Source organism: Sus scrofa, unplaced genomic scaffold (genome assembly GCF_000003025.6).
Source record: "Sus scrofa isolate TJ Tabasco breed Duroc unplaced genomic scaffold, Sscrofa11.1 Contig245, whole genome shotgun sequence".
Lineage (NCBI taxonomy): Eukaryota > Metazoa > Chordata > Mammalia > Artiodactyla > Suidae > Sus > Sus scrofa.
In genome coordinates, this window is record NW_018085092.1 from 19442 (window position 1) to 41430 (window position 21989).

The 21989-nt window shown below is 37.5% G+C and overlaps 1 pseudogene; it reads left to right on the forward strand.

Moving 5' to 3' along the window:
- Window positions 1–6608: 6608 nt before the first annotated feature.
- Window positions 6609–8071, forward strand: LOC106505110 (annotated as a pseudogene).
- Window positions 8072–21989: the final 13918 nt, after the last annotated feature.

A 21989-nucleotide genomic window follows, 5' to 3' on the forward strand; every position in this document is an offset into this window, starting at 1 on the left:
AGCACCTCAATACAAAAGGAAAATGCTAAATTCCATAAAAGGAGAAATCAACAAAATACAGTAATAATGGGAAACATTAACACCCCCATTCATATCAATGGTCAGATCAGCCAGAAAGAATATCAGCCAGAAAGAAAATCAATAAGGAAATACACCTGACAAGATAAGACTTAATTCATATCTATAGAATGTTCCATCCAAAAGCAGAATATACTTTCTTTTTAAGTGCACATGGAACATTCCCCAGGATAGATCATATCGTGGGCCAAAAATCAATCCTTCTTAAGTTTGAGAGAACTGAAATTACAATAAACATCTTTTATGACCACAATGTTATGAGACTAGAAATCAACTACAAGGAAAAAAAATCAACAAACACAAAAACATGGAAGATAAACAATATGCTACTAAACAACCAATGGATCAGTATAGAAATTAAAGAGGAAATTTAAAAATACCAAGAGATAAATGACAAGGAAAACAAAAGATCCAAAATCTATGGGATGCAGCCAAAGCAACTTTAAGAGGGAAGATTATAGCAATACAATCTTATCTTGGGAAATGAGAAAAATCTCAGATAAACAGACTAATCTTACACCTGAAGCAACTAGAGGAAAAAAACCTCAAAGTTAGTAGAAGGAAAGAAATCATAAATAGCAGAAATACATGAGGTAGAGATGAAAAAAATACAAAATATCAATGAAACTAAAAGGTGATTCTTTGAAAAGATAAAATAAACTTTAGGCACTATCATCAACAAAAATAGGGAAGAGGGCTCAAATCAATAAAATTAGAAATGAAAAAGAAGTTACAACTTTCACCAAAGAAATACAAAAGATAGAAAGAGACTACTACAAACAACTACATACCAATAAAATTGACAACTTAGAAAAAATGGATGCATTCTTATGAAGGTACAACCTTCCAAGGCTGAACCAGGAAAAATAGAAAATATGAATAGGCCAATCACAAGTACTGAAATTAAAACTCTGATTTAGAAACTTATAAGAAAAGAAATTCCAGGAAGCAATGGCTTCACAGGTGAATTTTATCAAACATTTAACAGCTATTCTTCTGAAACTCTTCCAAAAAATTGCAGAGAAGGTAACACTCCCAAAATCATTCTATGAGGCCATGATAACTCTGATATCAAAACCAGACAAAGATACCACAAAAAAAGAAAAGTACAGACCAGTATCAGTGATGAAATGTACACAAACTCCTCAACACAATATTAGCAAACAAATCCAACAATACATTAAAAGGATCATACATCATGATCAGGTGGGATTTATCCTGGGGATGCAAGGATTCTTCAATATCCACAAATCAGTGTGATACACCACACTGACAAATTGAGGAATAGAAATCATATGATCATCTTAATAGCTTCAGAAAAAACTTTCGAAACAATCAAAGTCCCTTCTGAATGGGGGCATAGAGGGAACCTACCCTGACATAATAATGGGCCATATAATGACAAATTCACAGCCAACATCATTATCAATGGTGAAAATCTGAAAGCATTTCAACTAATATTAGGAAAAAGACAATGATGTCTGCTCTCACCACTTTATTTAACATTGTTTTGGAGTTCTATCCACAGCAATTAGAGAAGAAAAGAAATAGAAGAATCCTAAATGAAAAGGAAAAAGTAAAAGTATTACTAATTGTAGCTGACCTGTTACTATACATAGACTATACTAAAGATCCTACCAGAAAAATATTAGAGCTCATCAATGAATTTGGTAAAATTGCAGGATTAAAAATTAACATACAGAAGTCTCTCTAAACACTAACAATGAAACATCAGAAAGAGAAATTTAGAAAATAATTCCATTTACCAACCAATCAAAAACAGTAAAATATCTAGGAACAAATCTACCAAAAGAGGGGAAAAAAGACCTATATTCTGAAAACTATAAAACACTGATGAAAGAAATTGAAGAGACACAAACAGGTGAAAAGATATACCATACTCTTGAATTAGAAGAGTCCTTATTGTCAAAATGATTATATTGCTGAAGGCAAGGTACAGATTCAATGTAATTCCTATCAAATTTCCAATGGCATTCTTCACAGAAATAGAATAAAAAAATTTAAATTTGTATGGAAACACAAAATCCCTGAGTATCCAAAGCAATCCTGATGAATCACGCTTTCTGAATTCAGACTTATACCACAAAACTATAGTTGTCAGAATATTATTGTACTGGCAAAAAAACAGATATATAGATCAGTGGAAGAGGATATAAAGGTCAGAGATTAACCCAGGCACTTATGGTCAACTAATCTATGACAAAAGACACAAGAATATACAATCGAGAAAGGACAGTCTCTTCAATAAGTAGTGGTGGGAAACCTGTACAGCTACACATAAAAGAATGAAGTTAGTACACCATACTAAAAATAATCTCAAAATGGATTAAAGACCATAATACATAAAGCTGGATGCCATAAAACTCCTGGAGGAAAATATAGGCAGGACGCTCAATGATGTAAATAACAGCAATATCTTTTCATATTCACCTCCTAGAATAAGGAAAATAAATAAATAAATAAATAAATAGGACCTAATTAAATTTAACAGCTTTTGCATAGCCAAAGAAACCATGAAGAAAACAAAAAGACAACCTACAAGGTGGGAGAAAATATTTGCAAATGAAGCCATTGACAAAGGATTAGTCTCAAAAAAATATACAAACATCTCACACAGGTTTATAGGAAAAAACCAAATGACCCAATCAAAAAATGGTTAGATCTAAAAAAACATTTCTCCAAGGGAGACAAATTTCCAATAATCATATGCATAGATGCTCAACAGCACTAATTACTAGAGAAATGCAAATCAAAACTACAGTCATGTATCATCTCACACCAGGCAGAATGGCCATCATCAAAAAGTCTATAAACAATAAATGCTGGAGAGAGGGTGGAGTAAAGGGAACTCTGTTACACTATTGGTGGGAATGTAAATTGGAATAACCAGTGTGAAGAACAGAATGGAAGTTCCTTAAAAAAACTAAAAATAGAACTACCACATGACCCAGCAATCCCACGCCTCAGCATGTATCCCAAGAAAACTATAATTCAAAAAGATATATACACCCATAAGTTCACTGCACTAGTTACAATAGCCAAGACATGGAAGAAGCATAAATGGATAAAGAATTGATAAAGAATATGCGCTACAAATATACGATGGAATAGTACTCAGCTATAAAAAGAATGAAATAATGGCATTTGTAGCAGTATGGATGGACCTAGGAATTATCATGCTAAAGTCAAGTAAGTCAGACAGACAAAGACAAATATATCACTTAAATGTGGAATAAAAATAATAAAACAACATATTTATAAAACAAACTCAAATTTTGAAATCAAACTTTTGGCTACCCTGGGGGAAACTGTGGTGGCCAGAGGGATAAATTGGGAGGATATGTATAACATATACACATATATAAAAAATATATAATTAACAAACACCTACTATATAGCATAGGGAAAACTATTTAATTCTGTAATAACCTATATGGGATAAAATGGATATATGTATATGTATAACTGAATCATTTTTCTTTATACCTGAAACTAATACAACACTGTAAGTCAGCTGTACACCAATAAAATAAAATAAATACATGTACTAGCACAAAGTTTGGCTTTAATGTCACAACACTATAGTTAATATCAAGAAGCCAGGACACTACTCTGTATCCCAGGGTTTAGGAAACAGTTTCTGCCTCTTTTAAGTGTGCTGCCACAGCCATGGTTTTCTTGGAACGTAAGATTGGTAATTAAACATTAAAACATGAATTCTAGCTTCTCTTAACATTCATTTCTGTCAGAGCAAACTTATCTGCCAATAATGCTCCACAAGTATAGATTTACCTCACTTCTAACTTATAAATTGATACCTGATTTACACTCAAATCTCTTAACTTTAAGGGTGTCCCAAAACATGAAATATTTAGCATCCCAATCTTAGAAATACAAGGCAAAAGAAAGGCTATGAGTGTCAATCAACATATCCATCAAACTCCATCACTCTGGCTACTAAAATTCCATTCATAGCTTTCTATGCATAATAAATGTCCATCAGTACCAGAAGACAAAGCCAAAGAGGATAACTAACATACCACCAGTCATGGTACCCATCTCAAAGAGACATTTATTCTCTGCTTATTTAGTCTAGATTCTGCCTTACATTTCTGTACATAGAAAACCAATTTATAAGTCAGTTATCCAAAATGTACTATATATAAAGTATTTAGGGAATAAAAGAGCAAAGCTTATATCCATAATAAGGGAAAGAGAAAACATTCCTAACCACCATATTAGGGGAAAATCACAGGGAAATGTAACTACAGGTCCAAATATAGATGTATTTGAAGGGAAGAAGACATACTCAGTTACTAAAGCCTGAATTTCAGTTCACAGGGCTATGGGTTGATATTTGTAATGTTTTTTCTCACCACATATTTCATGTTGCCCTTTCCTTTAGTCAGCACCTCAGCACCTGAAATTTTATTACCCAGTGCTTTCAGCCATTAGTGTTTCTGCTTTTTTCTATTATCACAAGTTATGAAGGAGTTGATCAGTTAAACCTAAGGAGCCCATGCTTTCAAAACGCATTCCTCTCTACCTCCTTTTTCTTAATAATTAGGATTAAACATACTGCAAAGTATGATAAGCATATTCTTTCCTTGTTGATTCAATGGTATTGAGACCCAAAGTGGCACAGGGACTATGTGGAAATAATATTTTGTTTCTGGGTAAATTTTACCTTTAAAGCAGAGGAGTACAAATTCCTGGTGATGGAAAACAAAAATCTGCAGTGGATTGTAAGAGAAGACCACTTACAAATCTTCAGTACCAGAACAGTATGTTGTATCCAGGCAGAAATGCTACCACATTTTGTAGGACAATATGCTTACAGCTTGTAGAGATGCCATTACTGAATCTTCAAAAGGTCACTTCAAATTTACATGCAAACAGTTTTAGAGAAAACTATGTTAAGACACACTAACTCCCCAGACCAGAGCCACTCTGTCATACATATTAATTGCATTATTGATGTTACTGTAAAATGGAATGGTTGGTCAAAAAAAAAAGCAATTTATGCATGACCTCATAATAGTGAATCATACACTCAGTAAATCCACAATGATAATGGGTGTGTCTTCTCTGAGGTCAGAGAAGACATACCCATATCCAGCATAATTTGATTCAAGTGAAAAGAGAGTTTATTTAGCAAAGAAGGGCATTAAATATAAACTTCCACTGGGTGACTGCCCAATCCTCCAGGGAAACAGTGTTATAACAGGTAAAAATAGTGACTTGTGAAAATTTGAGACTACATCCCATCAATGGCAGTGATCCATTTAGACTCAGTGGGGTGAAGGCCAAGCTGTTTGACCCCAGAATGATCTTCAGCCCAGCTACCTTGTGAACATATTGATCTGATGTTGTGATAATCAGTGAAAGAAGCTGACCAGGATGGGTCAATTTGCCTCTCTGATTACTGAGAATTTCTTCTGCCATACATACTCTTTTGTGAGCATTCACACCAGAAAAAAATATACATTTCATCTCACCTGATCTTGACCCTGAAATTTCTAGGCACATAAAACCTGGATCCTTTACAAGGATCTCACTAACCATTATTTTAATTGTCCTTACCTTCCTGTCATGTGGTTAGGCATTGCCATCAGTCATCGCATATTTGCACCTCGGGCACTTCTTCAAGATACACTGTACAAAGTTTGTCCACTTGAGGGATTCATCTCCACTAGCCTTCAGGCCCATGCCTGAGTGTGCAGGTAAAATAGAATAGCATTTCTTTTCTAACAGATGACAGTGAGTGAGGCCAGACAAACTCTAAGTCAGAACAGATTTGATTTCCTGAGTCAATTGCTCATTATGATCTTTCTATGGGTCCAGGACACAGAATCCAACACTGTTCATTTGTACGTTTCTACATGTTAAAGGGGTCTTGCTGCACAAGTAGAGGAGTCTAAGAATATTTCTCACAAGAAGAATGGATCTTAGCATAGCTTTGTTCCATAAACTAGAGTTCTATGATATGCTTCTCTTATTGGAGATTTCTACAGACTCCAATTAGAATCCTGATCCAGCAGAGAAATAGCAGTTGTCCTCTGAATCTGCTGGATCAGCAAAAGCATCTACACAACAGCATGAACAACAGCCAGGCAGCAGCTAAATTTTCTCTTATTCTATATTACTGAGTTCATGAGTTAGGGCCAATTTTCAGCCAAATATTCTTCACGACCTCCAAAATCTAACTAGATCCAGTAAATATCATATCTTATATTAGCTAAGGAAACCAGGTGTTGCAACAGATAAGCCCAAAATCTCATGAGAAAAAAAAGATATAGAATTTGAAAAAAATAAAAACTGTTAATCACAGGTTATAGGGCTGCATACATAAAAACACCCAATGCAACTATGTTAATAATAACTAATGAATCATAATTAGAGTTAGAAAGACATTAATAGGATGGCTGGATATATGTCAGTACACTATGTACATTTTATTTTAAAATCAATATAATGAATAGTTTTTATTTCCTAATTCTAAAATTTTTATGGAGATTCAATGGCTGAACCACAGTCAAAATGCCACTGAAGAACAGAAAAAGTATGATGTTTCTCAGAATTTCATTAACTGGGCTCTCTGCAGCAAGACCAGTGTCCCCTTCCTCTTCAGCAAAGAGCTGGTAAGAAGAACGCCACCTTCTCCATCACCAGTCGGGGCAATTGTGTTTCAGATGCAGCTGCTGCTGGAGGCAAAATGTAACACAGACCCTGGCTCCCTTTGGAGAATCAGATTCATGTGGGAGCCTAACTTCTGGACTAAGCAGCTGGCTTCCCTTGGCTGTATAACTACAGACGGCAGACAGCTGTCACAGGCAGATTTTCTTGCTTATGGAGGCTTCCAGGGTCCATCATCTTTCTGTCAAAGCCATCAGTCCCCAGTTGCTCCGCAAGAGACTCCCAGCCACCCCTCCTACAAGTTCCAGTCTCCAGCCCTGTGCTCCTCATCGGTCTGCTGCTCTCATTGCCCCCCAGTGTCGCCCTCCCTCAAAGGCCAGGTCCCCCACCCAGACTGCACCCAGCCCACAGCTTTAGGCCGCCCTCTGAGATGCCCCAGCAGCTGGGGTCCCTGCCCAAAAACAAAGACCTGCCCTGCCATCCGCATTCTCCCAAGCTGCTGCAGCCCTGGCTGGACATGGAGCCCTCCTGCTGAGCTGGAGAGCAGGTCCCAGCGGCTGGGGCAGCCGCCGGCCCTCCAGCTCGTGTGCGTCGTCCCTCCCCAGGATGCTCAGCAGGGCACCCACACGCACCCTGCCTCACACACACCCTCTGTCCACCTCCAGTTTGGCCACCACCCGGAGCTGAAGCTCAGCCACTTTCAGCAGCAGCCACAGCAGCAGCTACCACCGCCACCCCTGCCACCACCCCTTCCCCGCAGCAGCCACCCCCTTTCCTGCCTCCATCCCAGCACCTGGCTCCCGGTCAGCAGGAGGGCCCTCCTGGGCCTGCCTGTGCCCAGAATGTGGACACTATGCACCACAAGTTTGAGCTGCAGGAGATGCAGAAGGACCTGGAGCTCCTCCTTCAGGCTCAGCAGCCCAGCCTGCAGCTGAGTCAGACCAAGCCCCCTCAGCACCTTCAGCAAACCATTGTGGGGTAGATCAACTACATCGAGCCGCAGCCAGCGCCCATCCAGCCCCAGAGCCGGGTGGACCCTGTGCAGGCTGCAGATGAGCCCCCAGCACTTGAAGGCCCAAAGCCAGCTCTTCCTCTTGACAAGAACACCACAGCCAGCCTGCCCCAGGCAGCCGGCGGGGAGACCCTGCACCCTGTCCCTGCCCTGGGCAGCGCCGCCCAGCACTCCTCTCCGAAGGCGGTGAGAAAGGTACTAACAGAGCCAGCTTTCCCTGACCCTGCGGGACCCTGTGCCCATCAAGACCTCAGGGACCCGGCCCAGGATGATTTGACAGGGGGGGGGTGTCCCTGTTCCACCCCGGATGCTCCAGAGCCCTGACTCTTGCTGCCTGTCCTAGTGAGTCAGCAAGGCCCTCCGCCACCCCCTCCCAAGTCCAGGAGCATGGGGAGAGGTGGGGCGAGGGGAAAGAAGCCAATTACGGACCGCTGACTCTGTACGGGGACTGTGTGTGCTTCTCAGGCAAGGTCACTTCACCTTCCTGACAGGTCTGGGAGGTGGCATCCTTGTTTTATAGCTAAGGAAACTGAGATCCAGGCTTCTACAGCTAGTAGATGAGAAGGCTAAGGTGTATCTACATCTAGAATCTGAAGCCTAAACTTTTTTCCTCTGCAACCGATGCGAATGGGGAAGAGTCCTCTGTGGCCGCACAGTCCAGTTGGTTGGCTTAGGGCTGGAATGATGAGCATGCTGGGGGAGTGGTCTGGAAGGCGTCCTGTGGGGGTGGCTGAGCACTAGGGGCACTGGGGTGTCTCGAAGACAAGCTCTAGGAGCCCTTCCTGTCTGTCCACCTGCTGCTCCCTGGAAGGGTTCATGGCAGTAACGCAGGGTCCCAGGACTCCTCAGCAGTCCTACTCTCAGTTGCCCTTCACGCCTGCTCAGGCCATGCTCCTGAGCACTGGCACCTCAGCACTGTGCACACCTTTCCCTCAGCCCTGTGTGTCCCTTGGCCCCATCCCACTCGTCCTTCTGCCTCTTCAGGCCCAGGACTCCAGTCTCCAGGTGCCTCCCCTCAGCCCTGTTCTCGAAGCCCTGTCCGCTGGTCTATACCCTCCTAGCCCACATCCCCAGCCCTGCGCATCCTCTGGGCTCTTCAGCCCCAGTTCCACTAGTCCTTCTGTGCACCTGCCCCTCCTCATGTCTCTCCCAGCAGCAACACTGCCATCTGTGTCCTAGATCAGTCTAGCTCAGGGCTACGTGAGAGTTTGAAAAAGGAAGAGATGGCACAAGTGAAATGTCAACTTGGCCACTTCCTATGACTCTTGAGGTCTAGGCAGGCCTGTGGTGTGCATGGCTCTCTGTTTCTGCCCTACCTGGCTTATCCTTTTGGAAATGGTTTGGCTTTAAAGGCCATAGAGATTCTGTAAATTGGCCATTTGTGACTCTTAAAAAAAAAATTATGCTGTTTCTGCAAGTACTGACAATGTGGCAAACAGAACAGAGGAACAGGCTTGAGAATTAAACTCACACATACATAGAAGCTTGATATGGACACTGTGGCCTAACAGACAGTGGGAAAATCACAGAACTTGTAATACTTGGTGCTAGGAAATCTGACTATCCATACAAAGAAAAAGAAATCAAATTGGACCCGTACTTCATATGATTATGAGAGAATCAATGCCAGGTAGATTAAAGTCCTAAATGTGAAAGTCAAATACATAAAATCTTTAAAAAATAATATGAGATTTTCTTCATGACTTTAAGAGACTGATTTCTAAGACAAAACATAATGTCAAAGGCAACACTGACATAGCGTATATATATTAAAATTAGAATCTTTTAAAAGCTATAAAAAATAAGCTGAAGAATGCTGACTATACAGAACATATAAAGAACTTAGTACATAAAATAACAAGGCAAATGAACAAAGTTTGCAAAAGCTGAACTCCAAATGGCCAATAAGTGCATTAAAACATACTCAAGCTCTTTAATAACAAGGCAAAAGCAGATCAAACCCACACTATGACACCACTGTATCATAGAATGATTGGCTAACATGAAAGCCTGCCAATTATCAGTGTTGGTGAGGTTGTGGATCTATGATGACTTTCATACTCTGCTGGATGTCACACCAATCAGACAAAAATTGTGAAGACCACATTGGCAGTATCTTTAAAGTTCAATATATGCATAGCCTGCAACTTAGCAATTCTACTTCCAGCTGCAAGCCTTAGAAAAAGGAGTGTGCATCTCAGAAAACATACATAGGAATATTCTTAACATCATCATTTACAATGGCCAGAAATTGGACACAACCCAACTGTTCATCAACATTAGAGTAAATGAATAAATTGTGGTATACTCACAACAGAATATAGAAAGCAATAAAAAAACTGATGAACCACAGCTATGGGCCATTGGGAAGAATCACAAACACAGAAAGAAATGGGAAAATGCAAAGCAAACAAGAAACCTATCCAAGGCAGAAAAGAACACTAATAGATATTGACAGATAAACATACATCTTATGAAATTCTAAGACACTCTTTCCATCCTCACTTCTGTCAGAGTATTGAACTTAAGAATGCACCAGGACTGTATTGTTACAATGTGAAGAAGACAGGTTTTAAAGACTTATAAGCAAAACTTTTACTAGGGTATTGAATACATTTAGTCTTATTAGAAAATTAAAAAAAAAAAACCACTTTGGTCATGGTAGACGAAGATACTTGAGTAAAACTCTCCAACACACCAGCCCTTACCTTCAGCAGTAGATAAGTCCAGAGGAAGTTGAAGCTTCTGATCTTGAAGGTAATTGTAACAAAAAACCCCAACCCAACTTAAGCACTAACAAGGTGAACCCAGTACTCAAACTCAAGAATAGAAGGCACGTGACTATCTCCAGGTCTAACTAATATTTATCTCAGACCTAAGTGTCTTATACAACATTGATCATCAAGAAAATACAAATTAAAACTACCATGCAATTCTAACAAATGACCACTAACACAGAAAATATTAAAAGATTGAGAATAGCAACAACAATAATGTAAAGCAAACTGCTTTGTCAGAAATAACTGGTGGGAGTATAATTGAGATAATCAGTTGGAAAGGTATTTGGAGGAATTTACTCAAGCTGAATCAGGATGTAGCAAAAGATTATCAGGATAATATATGCAAAAGAATTGTACATGAATTTATATGAAAGTACACATATGAGACTGTTCATAGAAGTATTATTAATGAAAATGCAAATCAGAAACAACAAGTACATCTTTCTACAGTATGATAAATTATTATCATCACATATGCCAATGAAAATTAATGAATTACAACTCTTTGCATCAAAGATGTTTCACAAATATGATATGAGCAAAACCAACACAAAAGTATACATAGTAAGATCCTACCCACGTCAAGATTAATCACAATAAAATGAGTTCATGGTGATCAAGTCCATTCTTTCTGCTGGATGGAGATTATTGGCTGCAATGGGATGTTACACTTCTGGCTTGCTGTTAATAGTCTGTATCTTGTTATGTGTTTTAGATAATAGGTCTATTAAGCTTTTGACAATTCATCCAGCCCTATTATTATGAACATAGGATTTTTAAGTAAACAAGGTACTTAATTCATTAAAAAAAGAGCCAATCCTTCTCCCTGAAAGAAAACAGAATACAGAAATTTTGAAAATAAGCATGTATAGAAAGTTCAGGCTTCACAGCAGGGGCAATGGGAAACAAGCGCCCTGGCAAGCAGATATGCTTAATCACTGACATTGTTTATAATCAACTGCTTATCATGACATTTGACAGAAGACTGAATTTTAACTGGTGTATTAAGTTTTTACAAACAATTCACTCCCCTACTGCCTGCACCCAAGACAGACTATTCTCGGGTCCCACCCCTGAATGTTCACCACTTTGAACAAATAGCAAGTGGGAATTACAATTTCAATACCAGACAAAATATTATTCTAAGCCATGAATTAATAATATATGTTGAGAAGTGACATGTGTTAACTTATCAAAGTATGAAATGATCATGAAACATACATACTGTGAAATGCAGGAATCAAAACATGTAATGTGGAACCACATCAATTTAATCAATAGTTACTGAAGGCTTACTTTGCGTCAGGCCCTCTTCCAGGTGCTTTGAAGACATTGGTTAATGAAAGGTAAAATCCTCTGTGCTCACATAGCTTTTATTTCAGTGGAGAGGACCAAAAAACAAACCAATTCAGCAACAATTGCACTTAGAATTTTTCTCACATCATTTTCAAAAGCTAATAGATCAATGAGCCAGATGAAAACAAAAATGCAGAAGACTCAACTTACACAATTAACATCCTTAGACTGTGTGTTAAACTTTTACAATAAAACCAGAAATGGAGTTTTTAATAGTAATTAGTATAGATGAAATGTTTACAACATCATCATCATCACTATTCTGTGGAAGCCACAATCATCAACCCACTACCAAAAAGAAGTCATGTTCACACAGACAATATTCTTTTACTTCCCTGCAATAAACTCAATAAGTGTAGAAATCAAGGATGTAACTGTAGGTAAAAAATTCAGTATGTCTGAAAACCAAATAACTTTTAGACTAAAGATGAAAGCTTGGCCTCTCACTCCACTCTTTGGAAGGTAAACTACAGGGGTGGCTGAGGTACACCCCTTGCAGGTCTTACCTTTCTCACTGGGAGGGGTTGCTCCAGCTTCGCAACTCCTCCCTCTGCCCATTTCCAGACTGCTCTCCTGCAGGCAGGGAAGGTGCAGGAGTTTCCAGGAATGGCTTTCATTGGTTCCCAGCCCTCACCTTCAATTGGCCAGTGCCGATGTCCTGTGATCAGACATCACCTGGGGAAACTCCCTGGTCTTTCCCTGCCTCCACCTCCTTGTGGGTGATGAAGGTCTGTGGGAAATAGGGTGTAATACTGCAGCTGTGGCTTGAATTCTATCCCTGACCCAGGGAACCTCTATATGCTGTGGGTGTGGCCAAAAAAAAACAAAAAAAAACAACTGAGAGTATTTTCCCCCTTAAAAGTGGTTAGTTACTTTGGAAGTTTATTTGTATTTCCTTTCCTTAGCTCCCTGATTGATTTGTTTTATCATTTATATATATATTTTTTTTCTACTGTTCAGCATGGTGACTCAGTTACACTTACATGTATACATTCTTTTTTCTCACATTACGTGTTCCATCATAAGTGCCTAGACAGGGTTCCCAGTGCTACACAGCAGTATTTCACTGCTAATTCATCCTGAAGGCAACATTCTGCATCTATTTACCCCAAGCTCCCAGTCCCCCCCATTCCGTCCCCCTCCCTCTTGGCAACCACAAGTCTATTCTCCAAATCCATGATTTTCTTTTCTGTGGAAAGGTTCCTTTGTGCCTTATACTATATTCCAGATATAAGTGATAGCATATGGTATTTGTCTTTCTGACTTACTTCACTCAGGATGAGAGTCTCTAGTTCCATCCATTTTTAATTTTTTTTAAATACCTTGCAAGGCTCATTTGGCTTTTTCTCATACTTTAAGGAGGAAGTATGGTCTACTGAGACTTTCTAACACCCTGAACACTAACATTCTATTTTGATTTTAATCTAATGACTACAAGCTATATGACTCCATGAATACGCACTAATTTAGAATACTATCTAAATTCTGAAACCAGTCTCTGTCTTTAATTGTTTCAGCTTGGAAGTATTTTCACACCTGAGTTCCACTTAGAGATTGCATCTCATTATTTCCACCATCATCCATTACATTATCCAAACAGGAATTCCATTAGGTGTCAGTTTTCACATGGGCCTCCAGCCATTACAGCTGTGGTTATACTCCTGACTCAACCAGGCAGCCTCTGTTTTCCCGCTGGGCCTTCCCCAAAATCCTCATCTCTGTTTCATGTAAACTCATTGTCCTTTCCATGTCACTTCATGCTAGAATATTTTCTTCTTGCCTCTTAAATATCCTGGGCAGATCTCTCCACTAAGTAAACCTGCTCTTTGCGGTTTTTTTAAGCTTTCTTATTGTGCTGTTTTCTATGAGAATGTTGCAGATGGTCTTGCCCCACCATTTTTCTCCCTCAAATTACTTCCTTCCCACACATGACATTTCCATTTTTAGAAAAACAGTCCTCTTAGAGCTCATACTTTCCAGGTATGCACCTGTCCACATTCTTCTGGTTCTAGTTCATGTTCTCCACCTTTGTTACAGTTGTGATGTGAGTGACTTCAGTAAATATGATGACTTTTTACAGAAGGGCTCACTCACTGGCCCCCTGATTCCTCTAATCCAGTGATATTTTTACATCCACTCCATTAATCCTATTACAGAACCAGAACCTGCATCTTATAATTTAGAACAGCTCGACCTCTGATTAATTTTGCATTGTAGCTTCTGACAATAGTCATTTCAACTCTCATAATCCCCATATTTCCCTACTTCCATGGATCCATTACCTTCCCATCTGTCCCTATTCATTCTCAATTATTTATTTTCTATGTTAGTTCTACTTCCTTATATCCTAGGGAGGCCATGTACTAAGACTTTAATCTCTTTCTCACGACCCTTCCTTTTCAAGACTTCTATATTTAAAGTGCCTTAAAGTTCCTCTCATGTAAAACCTTGACTTGAATAAACTTATCTTCATATTTTGATCACCTTCCAGAAACTGATAATGTCGCACGTAGAAAGTTGTTTTTTATAAATATCTTTTTTTTTGTTACCAAGTTTTTTCTTGACCCTGGTGTGGTTTGAATTCAAGGTATCCATGGTAACTTGATTAACAGTTCAAAATACATTTATTTCAATGATAGATCAGAGTACTCAGTACAGTAACATAAAATGTAAATCTTTAGCTACGAATTTTTATTTTATCATTTTTTTCTTCTTAATATGTCTACTTACTCTACAGTAATTATTTTGAATATAATGGATATATCAATAAATATTACATTAAAATATTTTTGGCTTGATATCAGGTGTCATATTTTAAATGAAATGTTTTCCAGCCACTATTTTTATCTTGATCTTTCTTATGTTTTTCACTTTTAGGAGAATGAACAGGTTTATTGTTGAAATAATGAAAAGTAAAATAAACACCCCCAGTTTGTTACATGGATATCAAATAAGAACAGTAAAAGAAAGAAAAATCACTTAATTTTATCTTTTAGACAGTATTTTTATAAACCTAATTTGGAAATAATAGCACTATTGAATACCTACAGTACAAAGGAAGTCAAAAATTGTGAACAGGCTAAATTTGGCACCAGTTAATTAAATAAATTATACTTTATTTTTTCTTTTTAGGGCCACACTTGTGTCATACGGAAGTTTCTGGGCTAGGGGCCGAATTGGATCTGCGGCTGCAGGCCTACACCACAGCGATGGCAACACCAGATCCAAGCCACTCTGCAACCTACTGACCTACTCCACAGCTTGCAGCAATGCTAGATCCTTAACTCACTGAGTGAAGCCAGGGACCAAACTCTCATCCTCATGAAGACAGTGTCCAGTTCTTAACCCAGTGAGGCACAACAGAACTTCTAAATGATAAATTCTTGATTTTCATATTTGAGTTGTTTACACTTTTATTTTTGAGTTGTAGGTTACATAAAACATGTGAATTAAGAGATGTTTCTGTAATTTGAAATGATAAACCCCAACCATAGCTAGATTAATGGGACTCATGAAGTGCTGCTGTGTTAGAACTTGAGGCTGGGAATAAAATGGTCATGCCTAGTAAATGTGTCCTTTAACCAATCATGGAAAAGAAGGTTAAAGATTGATAAGCAGAATCTTTCAGAATCTAAAGGCAGGTAGATATGGTACTAAATGAAAAAGACAATTGTGCTTGTAGGAAATTACTTATCATGATGCCTAATGATTCTAGTCCTCAATGAACTAGGGCCACAGCCCAGGAAGTGTGTTGCACATTTAGTGGCATCCAAAATTTCAGGATGCTTGATGATCATTAGAGGTGCCTGTAGGACATGTACAAAAATTCTAGATTTTTTTTCTTTTTAAATAAGCTATCAACAGGAATTTGTATTTTATCTTTGGTAGTCACCACCAAATATTTTCATACCACTATAGTTTCCGACCAAGGACTGCTAAAAGCAAATGAGTTAGGGTGAAAGAGATTATACACCTGTTTTTAAAATAAGCTTAAAACTTGTTAGAAGCCAAAGGAACTAAGGGCCAAAGATTAATTAGGGAAAATTTGTAATCTGTGACTTTACCAAGGTACCACTCCACTTTGAATTGGGGGTTATGTTATCTGTAAAATTTCCCTTAATTTTTGAAATAATTTCACTGGATTTTCTAGAAATGGTAATAATGGCATTGCAGTACATTTAAAAACATGTTCTTTTTTATGTCTGCTGGAATAAGCAAGCACGTCCATTACTAATTAGTGTAGATGATGGTGATGATTTATTATATACATGTGTATGATGATACTCTCCATGTCTACCATTGCATAGGTATCTATGGAAGTGTGAAATTATCCTAAAATATAGGAATAAAAATTTATTATCTTACAATTTTTGCAGGTCAAGATCCAAAGGCAGCTTGCTTGGGACTTCCGGCTAAGGGTGTTGACAAGGTTGTAATTACGGTATTGCCCGGGACTGGAGTCATGTTAAGGCTCAATTAGGGTTGAATTTGCTTCCAAACTTACTCATGAAGTGGTTGACAGGATTCAGTTCCTCTGGTTTATTAGACGGAGGTTCCTTGCTGGCTATGGGGTAGAGGCTGGACTCTGTTCTCTGCCAGGTAGACTTCATGAGAGACAGGATAAGCACATTGTCTGGGAAGAAGGGATCGCAAGGGGTCCTCTCTAAAACACCTGCTGCAATCACCTCATTCTGATCTACAGCATGACTGAGTGAAGAAAGCAAAAAGCATCAACTTGTTATAATTGCTCATGGAATAAAAGGCCAACATTTATCCAGGCAAAAATAAAAATATCAGTAAATGGCAAACATGTAAAAGAGATAAAAATTATAATACAAACTTGTTTTCTCCAATGATGCTCCGAGAATCTCACTAAAACATTCACTATAAACACAGCCTGTGATCCTACTGCCTGAGTTGTCCAAATGAGATTTTTAAATGTGGTTGGTTATGGCAACAACATATCCAAGAAACCCGAGTCATTATTTGAAAAGCACCCATTGACTATCTTTAATCCAAGAGTGCATTATCTACTCGTTGCATTCCTACTGTACCTTATATTTTATAAATGTTCAATAAACATTCATTGTAAAAAAGACAACCAAGCATTTACTTGTACTTCAGGCATTCAAAGTTGGTGGAATATGTGGCTACCAGTTTGAGAATTCATAGCATATTTGAAGAGACAAGAAATATATGATTTTAAAAAATGCATGGAGGGACTTGGGGTTTGGGATTGGCATATGCACACTGAGGTATATGGAATAACTGGTCAAATGGGACCTGCTGCATAGCACGCAGAACTCCACCCAATATTCTGTGATAATCTATATGGGAAAAGAATGTGAAAAAGAGTAGATGTGTGTATATGTACAAATAAATCACTTTGTCGTACAGTAGAAATTATCACAACATTGTAAATCAACCATACCTCAGTACAAATTTAAAAAAATAAAAAAATAAGATGCAAATATCAAAACAACATAAAAGTAGGCATCAATATATAATAAATGAAATATCTTTAATAATGTGAGGTAGGACTTAGTCATGAGTAGATGAAGATTCAAGAAAAATTATAGGGTAAGGTGAGCAGCTGATATAACACATTTAATTATTTTTAATTTTTTTAAAATTGAAGCATAGTTAATTTACAATCTTGTGTTAGTTTCAGGTGTACATCAAAGTGATTCAGTTTATATATATATATATATATATATATATATATACATATATTTATTTATTTATTTATTTATTTATTTATATTTTCTATCCTTTTTCAGATTCTTTTCCAGTACAGGTTAAAATAAGATATTGAATATAGTTCCCCCTGCTGTACAGTAGGTCCTCAGTGTTTATCTATTTTATGCATAATTATGTATCTATGATAATGCCAACCTCCTAATTTATTGCCCCCACCCTACTAATTATTTACTTTTATCAAGTAAATGAAGATAACTGTGTGAAAGGGTTTACATCAACATTCAACTAAAATAATGAAACATTGTTTTGAATACTTAGAGCCAAAGATATTCAAGAAGAAATGACAAACATACAAACACATACATACAGGCTTTTAAACCCTGATACATATATGGACACATGCATAAATGAATGGATGAATGAGTGATTAGTGAAATTAGAGAATTATTGAAAACTTGAAATATTCTCTCAAACTTCATCCATTTGATAAGCAAAATTTTAATCAAAATCCCCCCCTAAAAAAACTTTATGGATTTTGGCAACTTTAAAAATAATATATGTTGTGAGCCACATGGGAATCTAATAAACTGTACAAATGAACCTTTCCACAGAAAAGAAAATCATGGACTTGGAGAATAGACTTGTGGTTGCCAAGGGGGAGGGGGAAGGAATGGAGTGGTTGGGGTGCTTGGTTTAATAGATGCAAACTATTGCTTTTGGAATGGATTAGCAATGAGATCCTGCTGTGTAGTGCTGCGAACTATGTCTAGTCACTTACGATGGAGCATGATAATGTGAGAAAATAGAATGTGAACATGTATGTGTAACTGGGTCACCATGCTGTACAATAGAAAAAAAAATTGTATTGGGGAAAAAACAATTTAAAAAACCTAAATAAATAAAAATTAAAAATTAAAAAACTTAAGGACAAATACTATTTTTTTCTTTAGTCATTTCTGTTTTTCCTAATTTTTGTGGTGCATATGCCTCCCTTTTATTTAGATAACAGTCATTTTTTTAAATGCAACAAAAGTAATTGATAAACAAGATAAGTAAAAGAAGATGACAATACCTCTTTTCATGAGCTGCTTGAGAGTTTATCAGGCAACACATTGCTTTCATGCTGTAGATTGAGAAATGCCTTGTATAATGTATTTTGTTACTTAGGATTTTTCTTTCACATGCATGTGTCTTTTACATATAGTCTTATGCTTGGTTGCATTGCACTTGTACATTTAATTTAGCTTAATTTTACACCATCTTCACTTCTATACATGAAGATATATGGTGAAGGCAAGTTCTTATCCTAGATAACTCTGATCTCATGGAAGAGGTAAAGATATTCCATGTATATCTTATTTCTTCTTATATTGCAGACTGTTAGCTAGTCAAAATGACTCATACCAAACAGAAGAGGCAAATTTTAGCTATGATGTAGTATCTTCCAATTTCTGACAGGCTTTGTTTATGCACAAAAGGATTGCCTTTTGCTTATTCTATGCACACACTCAGTCTTACATTGTCTTCAGAAATGCTAACCTCACCAAGGAGGGATTGATGTTTTTATCTCTATCAGAATAAAATTTCTCATTGTTCCCTTGGGTTCCGCATTTGCCCTTGTTTTTGAAAATGTCTGAATTTTGTTTTTTCCTACAGAACATTTATACACTACAATATTATATTAGTGCTTAAGTCCAGTATTGAACAGATATATAAGGCAAAAAATAGACTGTATTTCAGAATTGCTCTCCCTGCATCCTGACCCTATCATTCATTAGTGAAATAACTTTAGATAAGTGTTTGAAAACTCTTTAAATGGTAGTCAACTTAAAATGGTTTAAGAACTTGATCTTATTGAAGACTGAGGCCAAAAAATTCTGATCAGAATGTCAAAATCATTTGCAATTTTTCACAACCAAATAAACAGCCAGTATAATCAATCACTAAGAGCTACCCTATAAATGTGTTAAATATTAATACTTAAGAGGAACAAAGCAAAACCCTGACCAACGTCATGCAATAATGATACTGCATTCATACAAATTGCTATTCACTCCAATTATGGTAATTCAATATACTTGCCATGGCCATACACATTAGAAGTTATGTGGCTTTAAAAATAATTCTTTTGGGAGTTCCTGTTGTGGTGAGTGGTTAACAAATCTGACTAGGAACCACAAGGTTGCAGGTTCGATCCCTGGCCTCACTCAGTGGGTTAAGGATCCAGCATTGCTGTGAGCTGTGGTGTAGGTTGCAGACACGGCTCAGATCCCATGTTGCTGTGGCTGTGGCATAGGACGGTGGCTACAGCTCTGATTAGACCCCTAGCCTGGGAACCTCCATATGCCATGGGAGCAGCCCTAGAAAAGGCAAAAAGACAAAAAAATTAATACAATAAAAAATAAAAAAAATTCCTTTGTTTATGAACCACTTTTTTAGAGTACTAAATCAGAACATCCAGCTATTAGTTAATATCAATGCATGCCAACTAACATTAGTAACTCTAATAATCAACAAGCCTTTGCTTTTATATATAAATTAAAATCTGTGAGGTTTGCATGATTTCCACATGAAAAACAAACAAAAAGAGGCCTTGCATTTTTTAATTAGTTTTTAACTAAGTACAGAGTTTCCATTAGTCTGCTTATGTGCTATACAGCATATGTTGGTAAATGTGGCTTTAAAATGTTATTAAATTTATTTTTACAAGCTAGACCTCTTTATATTCAGTAAACACATCATGCATGAGATTCAAGTTAGTTTCCTTACTAGTGTTTGTGTAATAAATCATTTTGTAAATCCTCTAACATATTCTCTAAAAGCACATTCCATGAAACATCAGTTTTTCCCCCCTGAATCTAGACAGGAAGAAAAAAAAATGATTATTTTATCTATTTAATCTGGGAAATACTGGGTTTAAAATTATTACAACATATTTAAAAATATGCCTCCCAACTCTCCAATGGGATCATGAAATGCACAGCATTTTCCAAATATAGTTGACCCTATGACCCTATTTCCAAAGAGACTATTGTGAATCTAGATGGCATCACCCAACAGACATTTCTGCAGTGATTGAAATGTTTCATATCAGTGCTGTCCAAAACCTAAGAGAGCTACTCATCACTAATGGCTTTTGAATACTTAAAATGTAACTAGTATGACTGTGGAAGTCAATTTTAATATTATTTAATCAATTTTTAAAAATTTTTTACATTTTATTGAAGTATACTTTATTTACAAAGTTGTAATAAATTCTGCTGTACAACAAAGTGATTCGGTTAAACATACACTCACATCCATTCTTTTTTAGATTCTTTTCCCATATAGATTATCACAGAATATTGGGTAGAGTGTTCTATACAGGAAGTCCCCATTCACCAGTCATTCCATATACTTCAGTGTGCATATACCAATCCCAAATGCCCAATCCATCGCTCCCCTCACCACCTGTCCCCTTTGATAACCATAAGTTTTTTAAAGTCTCTGAGTCTGTTTGGCAAATAGGTTCATTTGCATAAACTTACTTTTTTTTTTCCTGTTCCCACAGTATATGAAACTTCCTCAGCCAGGGAGTGAGGTCAGTCCATAGCAGTGACCCAAGCCACTGCAGTGACAACAATGGATCCTTAACCTGCTGTGCTATAAGAAAACTCCAGCTTGAACAAAATTTTAAATAGTCACTTGTGGCTAATGGCTACTTTATTGGACAACTCAGATCTAGATTCTCAAAACACATTCAAGTTCTGCTGTTCTCTTACTATATTGAGGGGTAATTTGGTTGGTTGCCAAGTACCTCTAGAGCACATCAACCAGGAATGTGATGGGTGCAAATATTCCTGTGGAACATGACTGGAGAACAGTGCTCATGAGTCTACTAACAGTGAAGCCAGGAGGAATGCTGGAGAGTAGAAATTATCCAAGGAGTCTGCAAAGGAAGTTGAGTGAGGCCAAAGGCAACTACAAATTCTGAATTGCATTATTTATTTCAGCTCTCTCCCAAGCACCTCTCCTTTACTCATCCTCCCTAGTGTTACAGGAAAGGGATGAAAGCAACAAATACGCTAAAATGACTTGTTATGGTCACGTGGCAGAGCTGCTTCTCAGAGACAAGCCTAGAAATGTGCAGTAACAGACAAAATGAAAATGTATTTCCTTCCAAAGATACTAATGACCACTTTATTTGTGATATACACAAACTTGCATATGATTATGAGGACTGGTTCACCTTGCAATTATATCATCCCACTGTTCCATATTCGAGCATAAGTGACAATATAAAAGTTTCACCAATGCAAATATTAGCACTTCTCAACCAGCATCAAAGCATTACTCAGCCATAAGAAAAGAATAAAGTAAGGCCATTGCAGCAACATGGCTGGACCTAGAGATTATCATACCAAGTG